This window comes from Ochlerotatus camptorhynchus, unplaced genomic scaffold, assembly GCF_037179485.1.
Source record: "Ochlerotatus camptorhynchus isolate MF236.1 unplaced genomic scaffold, CSIRO-AGI_Acam_v1.1 ptg000045l, whole genome shotgun sequence".
Taxonomy (NCBI): domain Eukaryota; kingdom Metazoa; phylum Arthropoda; class Insecta; order Diptera; family Culicidae; genus Ochlerotatus; species Ochlerotatus camptorhynchus.
This window is the reverse complement of record NW_027040536.1, coordinates 1,293,603-1,306,317: the sequence shown is the minus strand read 5'-3', so window position 1 is coordinate 1,306,317 and position 12,715 is coordinate 1,293,603. Positions and strand designations below refer to the sequence as shown.

At 39.1% G+C, this 12,715-nt stretch overlaps 1 protein-coding gene across 2 annotated transcripts in view; it reads right to left on the bottom strand.

Moving 5' to 3' along the window:
- Nucleotides 1-12,715, bottom strand: part of LOC135715142 (beta-1,4-glucuronyltransferase 1) — a 202,348-nt gene that overhangs the window by 38,538 nt on the left and 151,095 nt on the right. For both annotated transcript variants that reach the window (XM_065238542.1, XM_065238550.1), the window contains exon 4: nt 7,262-7,557. The gene's annotated coding sequence lies outside the window, so the exon portion shown is untranslated. The remainder of the gene's footprint in view (nt 1-7,261; nt 7,558-12,715) is intronic.

The following is a 12,715-nucleotide window of genomic DNA, read 5'->3' as shown; positions in this document are numbered from 1 at the left end:
CAAAATTAAACAAATTATTATTCATTCAGCCAGACATCGCTATGCACAAAACATTTATAGCCTTTGTTCAAATATCAACAATGGTCGAAAAAGATAATACATTTTACCTAGGACAAATTATGTTAGTTTTCTCAAAAGATTATCATAACCTAACCATATGATTTTTAAAATAAAGTTTACACCTCAAACATATGCTTATGAATGTTGAATAACATTTTCCGCATAATCACAACGGCAAGAAGAGGGCAAAACTATTTAACATAGGTCTTAACAACTACAGAGCAATTTTCAAGCAAACAACCCGTCCAATAAAACTGAACTACTAGAGCGTACATACTTGGAAGTTTTGAGTACCCTTCAACAGAACCTTAAAACTTATCGGATAACTTTTAAGACTTTACAAAACCGACGAAATCTTAAAACCGCTTGATGCCATCTTTGAATCTGATTTCACGCTCCATGAACTTGAACCGCTTCAAATAAAAAATAATAATAATAGAAATCCCACAAACATACAAATCGCTTCGTTTGCCACCATAATTCGGTTAATTTGTCCACATTAAAACAAAGCCTTCCAACTGGCATCCATTCATCAGCAGCTACTCTTTTTTCGTCTTCTTTCATTAAAGCCGTTTTCCCAAGCGCCTGCTTTATTCAAACACATTTCAGTGTGAACAAAGATTTATTGTTCAACCCTTTGCTTGCTGCATTTCATACTCCGATTTCGTTATTGCAAACCTTCATATAATTAAGCGTTTGAGTCAATCTTGAGGACTTTTACGCGATCGGCGTGAGGTGATAAACCAAACCAACCTCGACGACCAAAACGCATCGCATCGCGTAACGATTGTATTATTTGCGTTGAAATTAGTATGAGGTCAGCTTGCTGGTTAGATTATTGTTATTTTGAGGTTGTTTATTTGCGCAATTTCAATGCATGCAACTCGTCAATGTCAATCGCGTTTGAAGTGTTCCGTTTTGCTGAGTTTTATGAACCCGCTGCGTTTCTGTTTTAACTCCCTAATGAAAGCAACGTGGAGTTAATCTGCAAAAAGGGAAAATTTATTACCACGTCAGCCGGGTGCCGTATCCGATCAGCAAAAGAAGCAACAAGCAATCGGATCGGCAAAGAGTTTTTGTTACCTAAGTTATCTAGAATCTGGCTACCTATCTATAAAGAAAGGCAGCGGAGGAAAGCGGGAAGCTTATCATGATTTCTTCAAAGGAAAAACAAGCGTCAAGCCAATCAAGCACACCTGACCAAGCCATGGGAGGAACTCTCTTCTATTTGAGTTGACTAGGCTTGGACGGCTGTTGCCATTTTGTATGTAGGAAAGTTGTTTACAAACAGTCTGCTTGGCTAGTAGTGCTACGCTTGTTTACTCAATTTTTTTTTAATTAAATAAACATGGGACAATGAATGGTACTGTGACGGATGTAGTAAACAAGTTTGTTTCATAAATTGCTTACCCTTTCAAGAATGTTTATTCAAAATATTGATATACTGGTGAAAACAATACATTTTGATTGTTTTGTTTATATATCATACATTGTAGCACTCGAATAATGATGAGTAGAAACTTCACACAATATCCGAATTCAAAATGAAGAGAAGAAGACTTCTTTTAAGGTAGGTACAAATGTGCAATAGGTGCATAATAACTGCTAAGAAAAGAAGAAGAAAGGTGTATTTTAGACAACTACGAAAAACCAAAGTGGCCATCGAATAGCAAGCTGGCACCACTGCCAATCCAGACATCACCCACCGTGCAATATAGCTGAGAGTCTCAGCACACTAGGCATGGATGAGAAACTCAACTCGGGTGCAATCTCATCCGTCACTGTCACCCTCCGGGGAAAGCATCAGACGACGGGGCCGGCCGGCTCCTGTCCCAGTCGGTCGGTCGATCGTTCAGCACAGGAATCATGCACCGAGGTAGTCAGTCAGTCAGTCAGTTAGTCAATCTGGGCTGTTGTACGCCCTTTGCATAAAGCTTCCTACCCTGTGGGTGTTGCTGCACGTTATCGTTTTGGAATCTTGCGGAATGTGTCTTGAATTTCACCTGACCAACCAAACACAACAATGCTCTTTTAATCCGATGCGTGGCAGTTTGCTCGATTACATGGCGCCTAGGTTCGTTTATTTTCAGTGCAGTAGACAGCCTAGGTACGTGACTTTGTGGGTGGGAAAAGACAATTATGCCCATTAGATTTTCCGATCGCGTACACGGCCGATGAGAGTAGCTCAGGCATAAACCGGGGTTACTCAGTGCGTGAGTGAAATTTTCCAAAATTAAATAGGATTAGTGACCTTTATTTACCTCATATTAACTGACTGAACCACAAGGGTGCAAAATGCTGTTGACAGTTCAAGTAGTTTTTCCTATTAAATCGTTTGTCATTTTGAGTCAAATTCGACTCATTGTTGAGTCAGTCTCATTGGCCGTGTAATAGGGCTTCTCGGAAACGGAGGAGATGGGAAACTAAACTACGATTGGAATCGCGAGCGCGAAATCAATTTGCATAGAACACCCATATAAACTGGGATATTCGTCACCTCCGAGCTTGTTCATTCATTTCCGAAACCGTTAGGCGAGATGTTGGAGATTTGTTTGGAGAACCATACAAACACTTTCTCACAGTAACTTGTGTCATCCAACTAGGTTGAACTGTTCATAAAATTTTAAACGACTCTTTTCCATATATATATATTTGCATCACTCGGATTAAACCAAAGTTCCAAATTCCAGTTGTTAGTCCTAGCGGGATACGGCAAAGTCAACCGGTTTTCGCAAACGAATTGCTTTCGTTTATATGTTTTCGGAATTCTGTTGCGTCAATAAATTATATTATTCTGCAGAACTCCTAGGTGGCATGCATTGGAATTTTCCACGGTCAGTCGAGCTGTGGTCATCTTCACCGTCTTTTTGAGAACGCGACGCAAGTAAAATGTTTATATGGGTCATGGAAGATGGGATTTTGATAAGAGCAAAAAGGTTTTTCTATAACTTTGAACATTAGGAAGGGCCGCTTCTGAAACAAACAACCACTCCGAATTAATTCAGATACGACTTTTACTAAAAAGTAGCCGAGTAAGTATTTGCTAAATAACTGTCCCAAAGACACCAGTCCGCATCGTGCTCTTTTGCCGTGCGGATCTATTTTCTTTTTGCTGAAGGAAGTGTTACTAACTACTCAAAGCTACAACAAATTTAAACAGCACTTTTCAGTGCTCAATATATCTGTAATTTTTTTACCTTGTTTGACTCTTATTCCTCTTCGATCCGTGTTTGGACCCTACCCGAGGTAATCCTTCTTGGATATCGATTTTCAAAATTCCTCTTCGGTCCTTCAGGTTCTTATAGTAATCTGCTTGGAAGTCGATTTGGATAAAAATTTACTGCCGCCATGGCACCTAAGCGCAAAAGAAAAGGGCAATCTCTTGATCCCCCTTCGGATGAAATTAATTTGAGCAATCAATTTGATTTGCTCATGGATGATGAGAATGATTCATCATCCAGGACAAATTCGCAAACTTTTCCGGCTTAATGCCAAGAAGGAAAAGATTCCCCTATTGCGATAATCACTTCCGATTTCTATGCTCTTCGCACGGAACTTTTGAACTTTGTGAAATTTAAGCTTTCACTGCAAATTGGCCGTCGGGGTGAATGCCGTGTATTGGCTGAAACCTTGAACGGACTCAAATGTCTTCTCAAATATCTTACTGAGAAGCAGCATAATATTTTTTACCTACGACACCAAAACTCTCACGCAAAGGACGACTGTCCTGTGAAGGAAGATCCTAAGAAATTTAAATGCTCAAATTGTGGTGAGAACCACAATTCCAATTGTTGGGAATGTAAGACTTGCAAAGCGATCCTTCAATCTTGTTCTAAGCAACAAGTAGGAAACGCTCCACGTTTCCGTCCAGGTACAAAATCCTCTGCTGTTAACAACAGTCAGTGAGGAACAAATTCTACGTTCGTACCCGTAGGTACAAATATCACCCCTGCTTCAAATTCTTCATCTATACCTGCTCTCCTCACTGCTAACAATGTTCAGCGAGTAAATGGAGCTACCTATGATGCTATTGCAGCGGGTAGAAATCAAATGACTAGCCAACGTAATTCCAACGAAAATTTTGAAAATTTTGGCTTAGGAAAAAAATGATTTTTTTACAGAATTCATTAATTGATATGGTTTCTGATATGCTTAAATCTAACTCCATGTTTGATGCAATTCAAACTGGAGTAAAATTTGCGAACAATATTGTCATGACTTTGAAATTCAGCAATGGATTTTAAATTGGAATCCTCGATCTCTTAAAGATAATGAAGACGAGCTATTTAACTTTTTGAGAGTTCAAAACGTGCATATTGCCGTTTTAACTTATAAACGTTCCTTAAACCTGACCATAAGATTAAGAGGGATGCAAATTATTTAATTTATATAAATGATCGTCTTGATGCAGCCGGTGGCGGCGTTGCCATCATTGTTCAAAGACGAATCAAACATAAAATTCTTTCTTCATTTGAAACCAAAGTTTTTGAAACTGTTGAAACAAAATTTGGACAACTTACTTTAATAGCTGCCTTTTTGCCATTCGAATGCGTAGGTCAGCAAAAAAAAGCTCAAGGGTGACCTTCAGAAACTTACCCGTCATAGGTCTAAATTCTTCATTATTGGTGATTTTAATGCAAAACACCGCTCATGGAATAATGCTCAAAGCAATTCCAATGGTATTATTCTGTTTGATTATTGTTCTGCAGGTTATTACGCTATTCAATATCCAAACAGTCCAACATGCTTTTCTTCTGCAAGAAATCATTCCACTATTGGGATTGATAATCCCAACAGCTCTATTTTCAATTACCATAAAGCTGATTGGGAGCAATAGAGAACATTTATGGAATATAACTTCGATCCAAACATTCCTTTGCAAACCAAAGATGAAATTAATTATGCTCTTGAATCTCTGACTACTTCTATATTTGAAGCAAGAGCTGCCTCAGTACCAAAATGCGAGATTAAATTCGATTCAATTATAATAGACGACGATCTTCAGCTCTTGATCCGTCTGAAAAATGTCCGTAGGAGGCTATATCAAAGAACACTCGATCCAGCCATGAAAGTTAACTGGCGGGATTTGCAAAAACAAATTAAAAATCGATTCTCTGCCCTGAGGAACAAAACTGTTGAAAACAATTTTTCGAAATCAGACCCGAGTTCCAAACCCTTTTGGAAACTCACAAAAATTAAAAAAAAAAACCTCAAAAGCCTTAAGCTTAAAGCTTAAAGAAGGTGGTCAAATTTTGATCACAAATTCGGAAAAACTCAGAAACTTGCTAAGCAATTCGAGAGTTCCCATTATTTCAGCTTGCGTCTTACTAGTCCTATTGAGAATCAGGTTGCTCGGGATTATCTGAATATTTTCTCTCTGGAAAATATGTTTGATGATTCCTGGGGGACTGATTTGGACGAATTAAGATCTATAACTAAAAAAAATCATAATATGACAGCTCCAGGTGATGATGGAATTTTCTATATCCTTATCAAAAAACTCCCAGAGAGTACCTTATCTTTCTTGGTAAAATTATTTAACAGATGCTTCCATTTGGCATACTTTCCTGACAAATGGAAAAATGCAAAAGTTGTTCCAATTTTGAAGCCGGATAAAAATCCAGCTGAAGCTTCTAGCTACCGTCCAATAATTTTGCTTTCTTCAATAAGTAAACTTTTTGAAAAGATAATTTTAAATAGAATGATGCTTCACATCAATACGAACTCAATTTTTGCAGATGAGCAGTTTGGATTTCGCCATGGGCATTCAATTACTCATCAACTCTTAAGAGTTACCAATTTAATTCGTTCAAACAAATCTGAAGGCCACTCAACTGGAGTTGCTCTTCTAGACATAGAAAAAGCATTCGACAGTGTTTGGCATGAAGATATGAATGCTAAATTGAAAAAAGTTTAATTTTCCACTCTTTATTATGAAATTAGTTCAAAATTATTTAACTGACAGAACTCTGCAGATAAATTATCAAAATTCCAAACCGGATCGACTAACTGTTAGAGCTGGAGCTCCTCAGGGTAGCATTCTTGGTCCTATTTTGTATAACATTTTCACTTCGGACCTCCCTGATTTGCCTCAGGGTTGCCACAAATGTTATTTGCAGCGGACTGCAGAAAAGGTTAGATATTTTCTCTTCTTATTTACAAATATGGAAGGTTTCTCCCAACGCTGCCAAAACTCAACTTATAATATGTCCACATAAGCCTAGAGTTTCCTAGTAGTAGTCACATAGTCACTATGAACGGAGTTCCAATTTCCTGGTCAAATCAAGTGAAATACTTGACCAAAAATAAACTTTTAAAGATCACATTATTGAGGGCATTCAAGCGAAATGTAACAAATATATAAAATGTTTGTATCCTCTTATAAACAGGAAATCCAAACTTTGCCTGACGAATAAACTTCTAATATTCAAACAAGTTTTTAGACCGGCCATGCTTTACGCTGTGCCATTATGGTCTAGTTGTTGCACTACCAAAAAAAAAAACTTCAAAGGATTCAGAACAAAGTTCATATAGCAAGGACAAGGCCTTGATTTTATCACATGCAATGACAGCAGCTACCAACATATAGAGTACTTACAGAGTTGCTAACTCAAAATTCACGAAAACCCACCCACTGATGTGCGATTGTAGGCAGCATAATGTTTGTTAAGAAGTTATCAAGTTTTTCGCGGCTCATTATGTGTTTTCGATGCTCAGTTTTAAAGTATGAATCTTAAAAGTTTTCCATTATTTCACTATGAAGCCTTCGAGGAAATATCGCTTACGAAGGATCCAACTTTCTAAATTCCGTGCAAATATTGACTCACTGTGGATAGCTGAAACCCAAGCTGAGCTGCTACCCATTCATTGGAAGGAGAATGTAAATATATGGTTATCCTTATGAGACGTGTCACACGACCAGCGCGCTGCCACAGGATTCATTAGCAAACGACCGTCCTCGAGCCATTTCCCTTCAGTGATGTTTAAAATGGGGGGCGTATGTCGTTTCAGTAAACCCGAACAGTGTTTACTTTGGCGTACCTCGATATCGGTATTTGATCAGCACTTAAGTTGATTGAGTCTTTACAACTATGGGATATGGGTGTTTGTTTCCGCCGCAGATGCAATTCGATGCGTTCGGGGAAATATTTGCACTACCGGGTTAAGTATATATGTGTGGAAGCAAGAACCCGATACTCACCACCAGTAGACGATCCTTAGCCTAGCCTACAAGCTTCGAATGGCGGGGCCCTTCGAGGGCGCATCGGTTACTTCCCGGCGACGATGGCATCTAATGCGCCCAGTTTCGCTCCGTTCCGTTTCACCAATCTTGATGATGTCCCATGAACGCTGATGTCATTCGGGAGACCACCTTCCAAGTGGAATATGCAACTCTATGCCCCGATGATGATGATGATGGTGATGAAGATGTTGATAGCACCCGTCGTCCGTCCGTCAGTCTAGTTGCAGTACAGGCAGTAAGGTTGCATAGATCGGCTGGAAAACACAAGGAGAAAAAAAGTAACGAGATGGCCATTAGTGTCATCGTCAGGTAATAAGCTTGAGAAAGATGGTGCTGCCCGTGGGGTGATTTTTTTATGGACACGTGCACCCACCGCACTCGCCCATAGCCCGCATGGCGAAAGCATGGTCATGCGCGCACATTTCATAACGTAATAAAAAGAAAAAAGAACAGCATAGATGAGTGTTGCCGACGCGGAAAACTGAGCTGGGGATTATCCTATTATGTGTGACAGCTGATTAATAGGGGTTTATTAGCGAGCGACTTTATTAGCCTGGTTATAACTACGAAGGTGATTGTCTATGGAGGTGAGAAATGTCAACAATGGTGATTACCTATAGACATAAAATAGAAACCTGAAGAGATGCAAAATGGCTGCCTTGGGCAAAGTTGTTCATGTGAACAAAGCCTAATATCCTGCTTTAAGATTTTGCAATCCAATTTTGAAAAACATCGATTCGACTTGATGAATCACGAATTGTGGGGCGTTGACTGTCAACCAACCTTCTCAATATCTTGCATTGTGATTTTTGTTCAGAACATTTGCTGCCATCCAATATTCAAATCATAACGGTATGTGCCGCACCCCACCGATATAAAAAAGCACCCCTTCAAAAGTGCAAAACAACCATCAAATCAATGTACCTACAATGCCCCCTTTCTAGTAAACACATCCATTTAATCCGCTCACCTTACCATTCCAGAGCAAACAACTTCAATGAAGTATCACCCCAAGCCAAGTTAATCTCCACAGTCAGCCAGCCATCCAGCATCACTAGAGCAGAACCAGTCAACATTTTCGCAATTCTACTAGCTGCGGGTGCGAAAACCCTTTTACATTGTCAATGGCGAAAAGTGTTTCTAGACCCTTATTTTCCCGATACGATTTTCGTACGCTACCCAAACATCAGTCCCTCCGAACCCCATCCATGTGTTCATTTTCACATAATACATTTGTAATTAAGGGTGAAAATGTGCAAAACTCTTGCCGGTTGGAGGAATCCTTCCCGGTCGGTTTCGTATCGAACGTCTGGCACAGCTCACAACCCATGTTGGGGGATGCTGCCCTTCCGTAATTTATGGACCAATTGCACATTTCCGTCCGGGTTGTGAAATAACATGAAAGCACAACAATACCCTCACTTGTCAGTCTGGCAGTCTGGATGCAGCAGTGTGTCTGCTGGCTGGCCTGGCTTCGGGTTACGACAGCTCTAGGAATGGAGGATTTAATTTGAATTTGTCGAACCCTGTTTCAGGGGGTCAGGTTCCAAGTTCACCCTGCACTCCACATCGGAGAACGCTTGCATTGGCCGACCGTCGCAATCGGGGGCTATTATGTAGAATAATTGTTGTATTCCGAGATGGTGCGACACGTCCCTTGTAGTGCTAAATTGGAATCGATTATCTCATACTCCCGGAATGGAAAAGTTCGGATGCTACCCAGACAGTGTTGCTAGTGGCCATGCAGCATAGGGATGCCGTTATTGTGCTATTAATCGATTGTTGATCAATCGAATTTGCATTTCTCGTTAGACTGCGTCGTTTAAATATGCATGGTGCTGGAGATGATAAATGTTTAATTAAAACATAATAAACGAAGGAAATTTTGATTTTGTTTATTCTGATTTATTGCTAAATTTGGATCGATTAATCAATAGACTGGATAAACAAAACAAAATAACTAAAAATCTTGATGAATTGGTTTGTCACCAAAAGTATAATTGATAATCTTTACATTACTTGTGAAGTGAAAAATTTGGCATCAAATATTAATTATGAATAGCCTGAAAATAGCTTCCATAAGAACCAACAAATGTCATAACGAAATTGAAAAAAAAAAATTTGTATGTTTCAGTAGAGGGTTCAATAGTCGGTCAATAACTTTCCAAGCCTTTGATTTGGATGGAAGGGAAATTTCCACATAGAATTGTGCAATTTTACGAGTGACGTGAGAGAGTACGAAGCGAAAAAAATAAAATCAGACTTAAAGCATAACCTGTTGTGTTATCAGGTGAAACGCTGCAAGAGTGACATTCATATCTGCCATTCAGGACACATGAAATTTCGGTTTTCGACATGTATTATTCCAAATGCATGATGCATGCATTTTATTCTAATTATTCTATAATTATCTCAATTAAATCACAATAATCGATTATTTTCCGACATCCCTATTCGGAATGGGCAATCAAAGCAATAACATATGAAATGAGTAACACTGGTTATCAGAAAAATTGAGAACCAATTTCAATCCAATTAATAATTCATTGCTTAATTAGCCTCGATAAATCCGTCGACCGGTCGACATCATAGTACCGGACAATTTCGAGTGACAAATATAAATGAAGACATCATCCTGGTTCGCTTGTTGCGTGTTCCTGGAATAAATTAAAATCAAACAAATAACATAGGATAGGTGCACCAGTTATGGCTTTACGTTGCTATTATAATGTTTTTCCAATTATGGCCTATGAAATTTCGTACAGCCATAACTGGTACACTTACCCTACCTTGATTGTGTACATCGCTCTCGAATCGAACTCAGTAAATGCTCAAATATTGATCTGAGCAACGTCAAACAAACTACACGTCTTTATAATAAGCATTAGCGTCACAAGCCGTTGTGGACGTTACTGCCACTAAACTGGCCGAGACATGTGTAATAATCACATTGCCACCGTTTTGAAAACGATCGCTCAGTACAAAGCACACGCGTGGTCCATGTCGTGCGGTAATTATTTTCAACAAATGCAGCATGTACCGAGCACGGGGCTGCTCTACTAATCGTCTTAGTAAATGGATTGCATTCTAATCGATATGACAAGCCACACTACACTGACACACCATCGCATCGTGGCTAGAAGTGTGCTCATTTATTTATAATATGTATGCTTTCCTTTCGGAGTCGTGTCGTTCAACTTGCTCCAAACGGCTTCTTTCAACAGTCAGTCGGTGGCTGATGATCTAGTTTTAGATAGTGTGGCTGATTTATTAGAATATAAACGACATATTCTATTTTAGTAGCCTGTATGGCTGTCCAGTTTTTCTCTTAATAGCTGTGATCGTAGGAAAAAAATATTCACTGATGTATTTATATAGCAGCGGGTTAAATGAGAAAATGTGAAAAACTTCAATCTGTTGCATGGCAGTGTTCACAACAATTGCAGATTATCAATTTTGAGGGTGATGATGTTTTCGGAAACGTGAAAACAGATCTCTCCAAATGGAAATGATGTTTATTTCAGATCTAATTCATCGAAAAACAGGCGTTGAAGTAGACTACTACATCTAAGCTATTGCACCACCCGAAAGAGCAAGCATTCAAATGCTTTGCTCTCAATCTCATTGATGCTCACTAGACCGTCGTCGTCGATTTCATAAGCGCCACATTTCACACCTGTGCACCCAGCGGTCATAAATTACTACCAGCTCATTATGTAGAATGCGGTGCACATAAAATAAACATGCTAATTATCTCAGTACACCTCAATAGACCATTCACAAGACCCATTTTTCATCGGTGGCTGTCATTTTCGCTAAATTTCTATCGCTGCACTATTAAACGGCAATTTAGTTCACATTTGCCTTATCTCAACTCACTTTGGGACAGTATGTATCTGTTTTCGAACAAAGCAGGAACAACGCAAAAAGCAAATAGTTTTACCATTCCAGGTACAAGGCACCTACCCACGACCGATGACGACAATTTTATCACATTGCGTGACAAGTTCGTATTATATTGACGAGGTTCCTCACTCTTGGCCTGGCAGTGATGGCGCACGTGATCGCCTCAACTTTGGTATAGGACATACGAAATGCCTCTACACATTCCTACATGGGTCGTCTAGGAGCGCCGGTGAGCGGGTCGAAATTATTGATCCTCTTGGCAACAAACTTCTCCCCCGAAAAAAAAAGTGGAGCACTGAGCGGAGAGCAAGAGGAGAAACAGAAATGCCAACTAATGCCATCATAGGCATAGAAGTCAGCCGCAGCACCACCGTCAACGTTTAAGTATTTAGTAATGGGCCGGTCGATGCTGCATTCTAATGAGGTGACTTGGATTCGAATGGAGGTACTTTTCCATGCTGCTTTCATTTGACACGGGACAACGGCGGTTTTGGCGGATTAAATCAGCCGACGACTTTTGGAGTTGAAAAGAGTACGCAAAATACGAAGCCCGATAATTGTGGTGATTTGTACTGTAACACAAACGATCGCTCCACGATGATGATAATGATGATGGGATTTGCATGTCTCCGTGGTTTCAATAGTTGGATGAGTACCAGCAGATTGATTGCCGTGCAGTTCGCTGAATGAGAATCATAGTCAACCTTAGATTTTCCTCTAAACACAATCGCCAATTGGCTTCTCAGATAAGAATTGATTTAAAACGAGTTGATTGTTGCGCTTTTAGCCGGAAGCAATTATAGACTTTTCATCAACAAAATCGGCATTGTTACCTAAACACTCATAAATTCACCGTGTGGGTAGGCGCTGTTGACATATATAAAATAAATAATTGATAGCAACCATGCACAGACTGTATCCGTCAAATCATTTGCAATCTATTTGTTACGTACAAAACAGGGCATCGAATAAAATTATACAACTCTATTTACCATGTCTACGCAAGCCTACGCTACACTTCCTATAGTGCAAAATAGGACCATTTCATCTAAAATAGAATGCAAACTGCTTTAGATCATGTCTCATCGTGGTGCGCCAGAGAAGAATTGAACATACAACCATCTAAAACTACCAGATTATACCGTTTATACGAAAGAGAAAATTTTCTATAACATAACATAAAATTGAAAGGAACAACTTTAGAACTTTTACACACAGTCAAGTATCTTGGAATAATTATTGACAGCAAACTCAATTGAAATTCACATCTAGAGCCGATTGCTAATAAGGTTACAAATAAAGCAGTTCCACAGAAACTTTGCATAATTGTTTGTTATGAACAATATTGTTAAATTTTCAAAATGCCGTCTATGAAATAATTCCTGGAAATTGATCAGAAAAATAATGCTTTTCTGGGCAAAATAATTAAAATCATGTTTTTAGTAATTACAAGCAAAAATTCCAAAACAATTATAAAAACCTAAATATTTAAAAATGTGCTTGCAT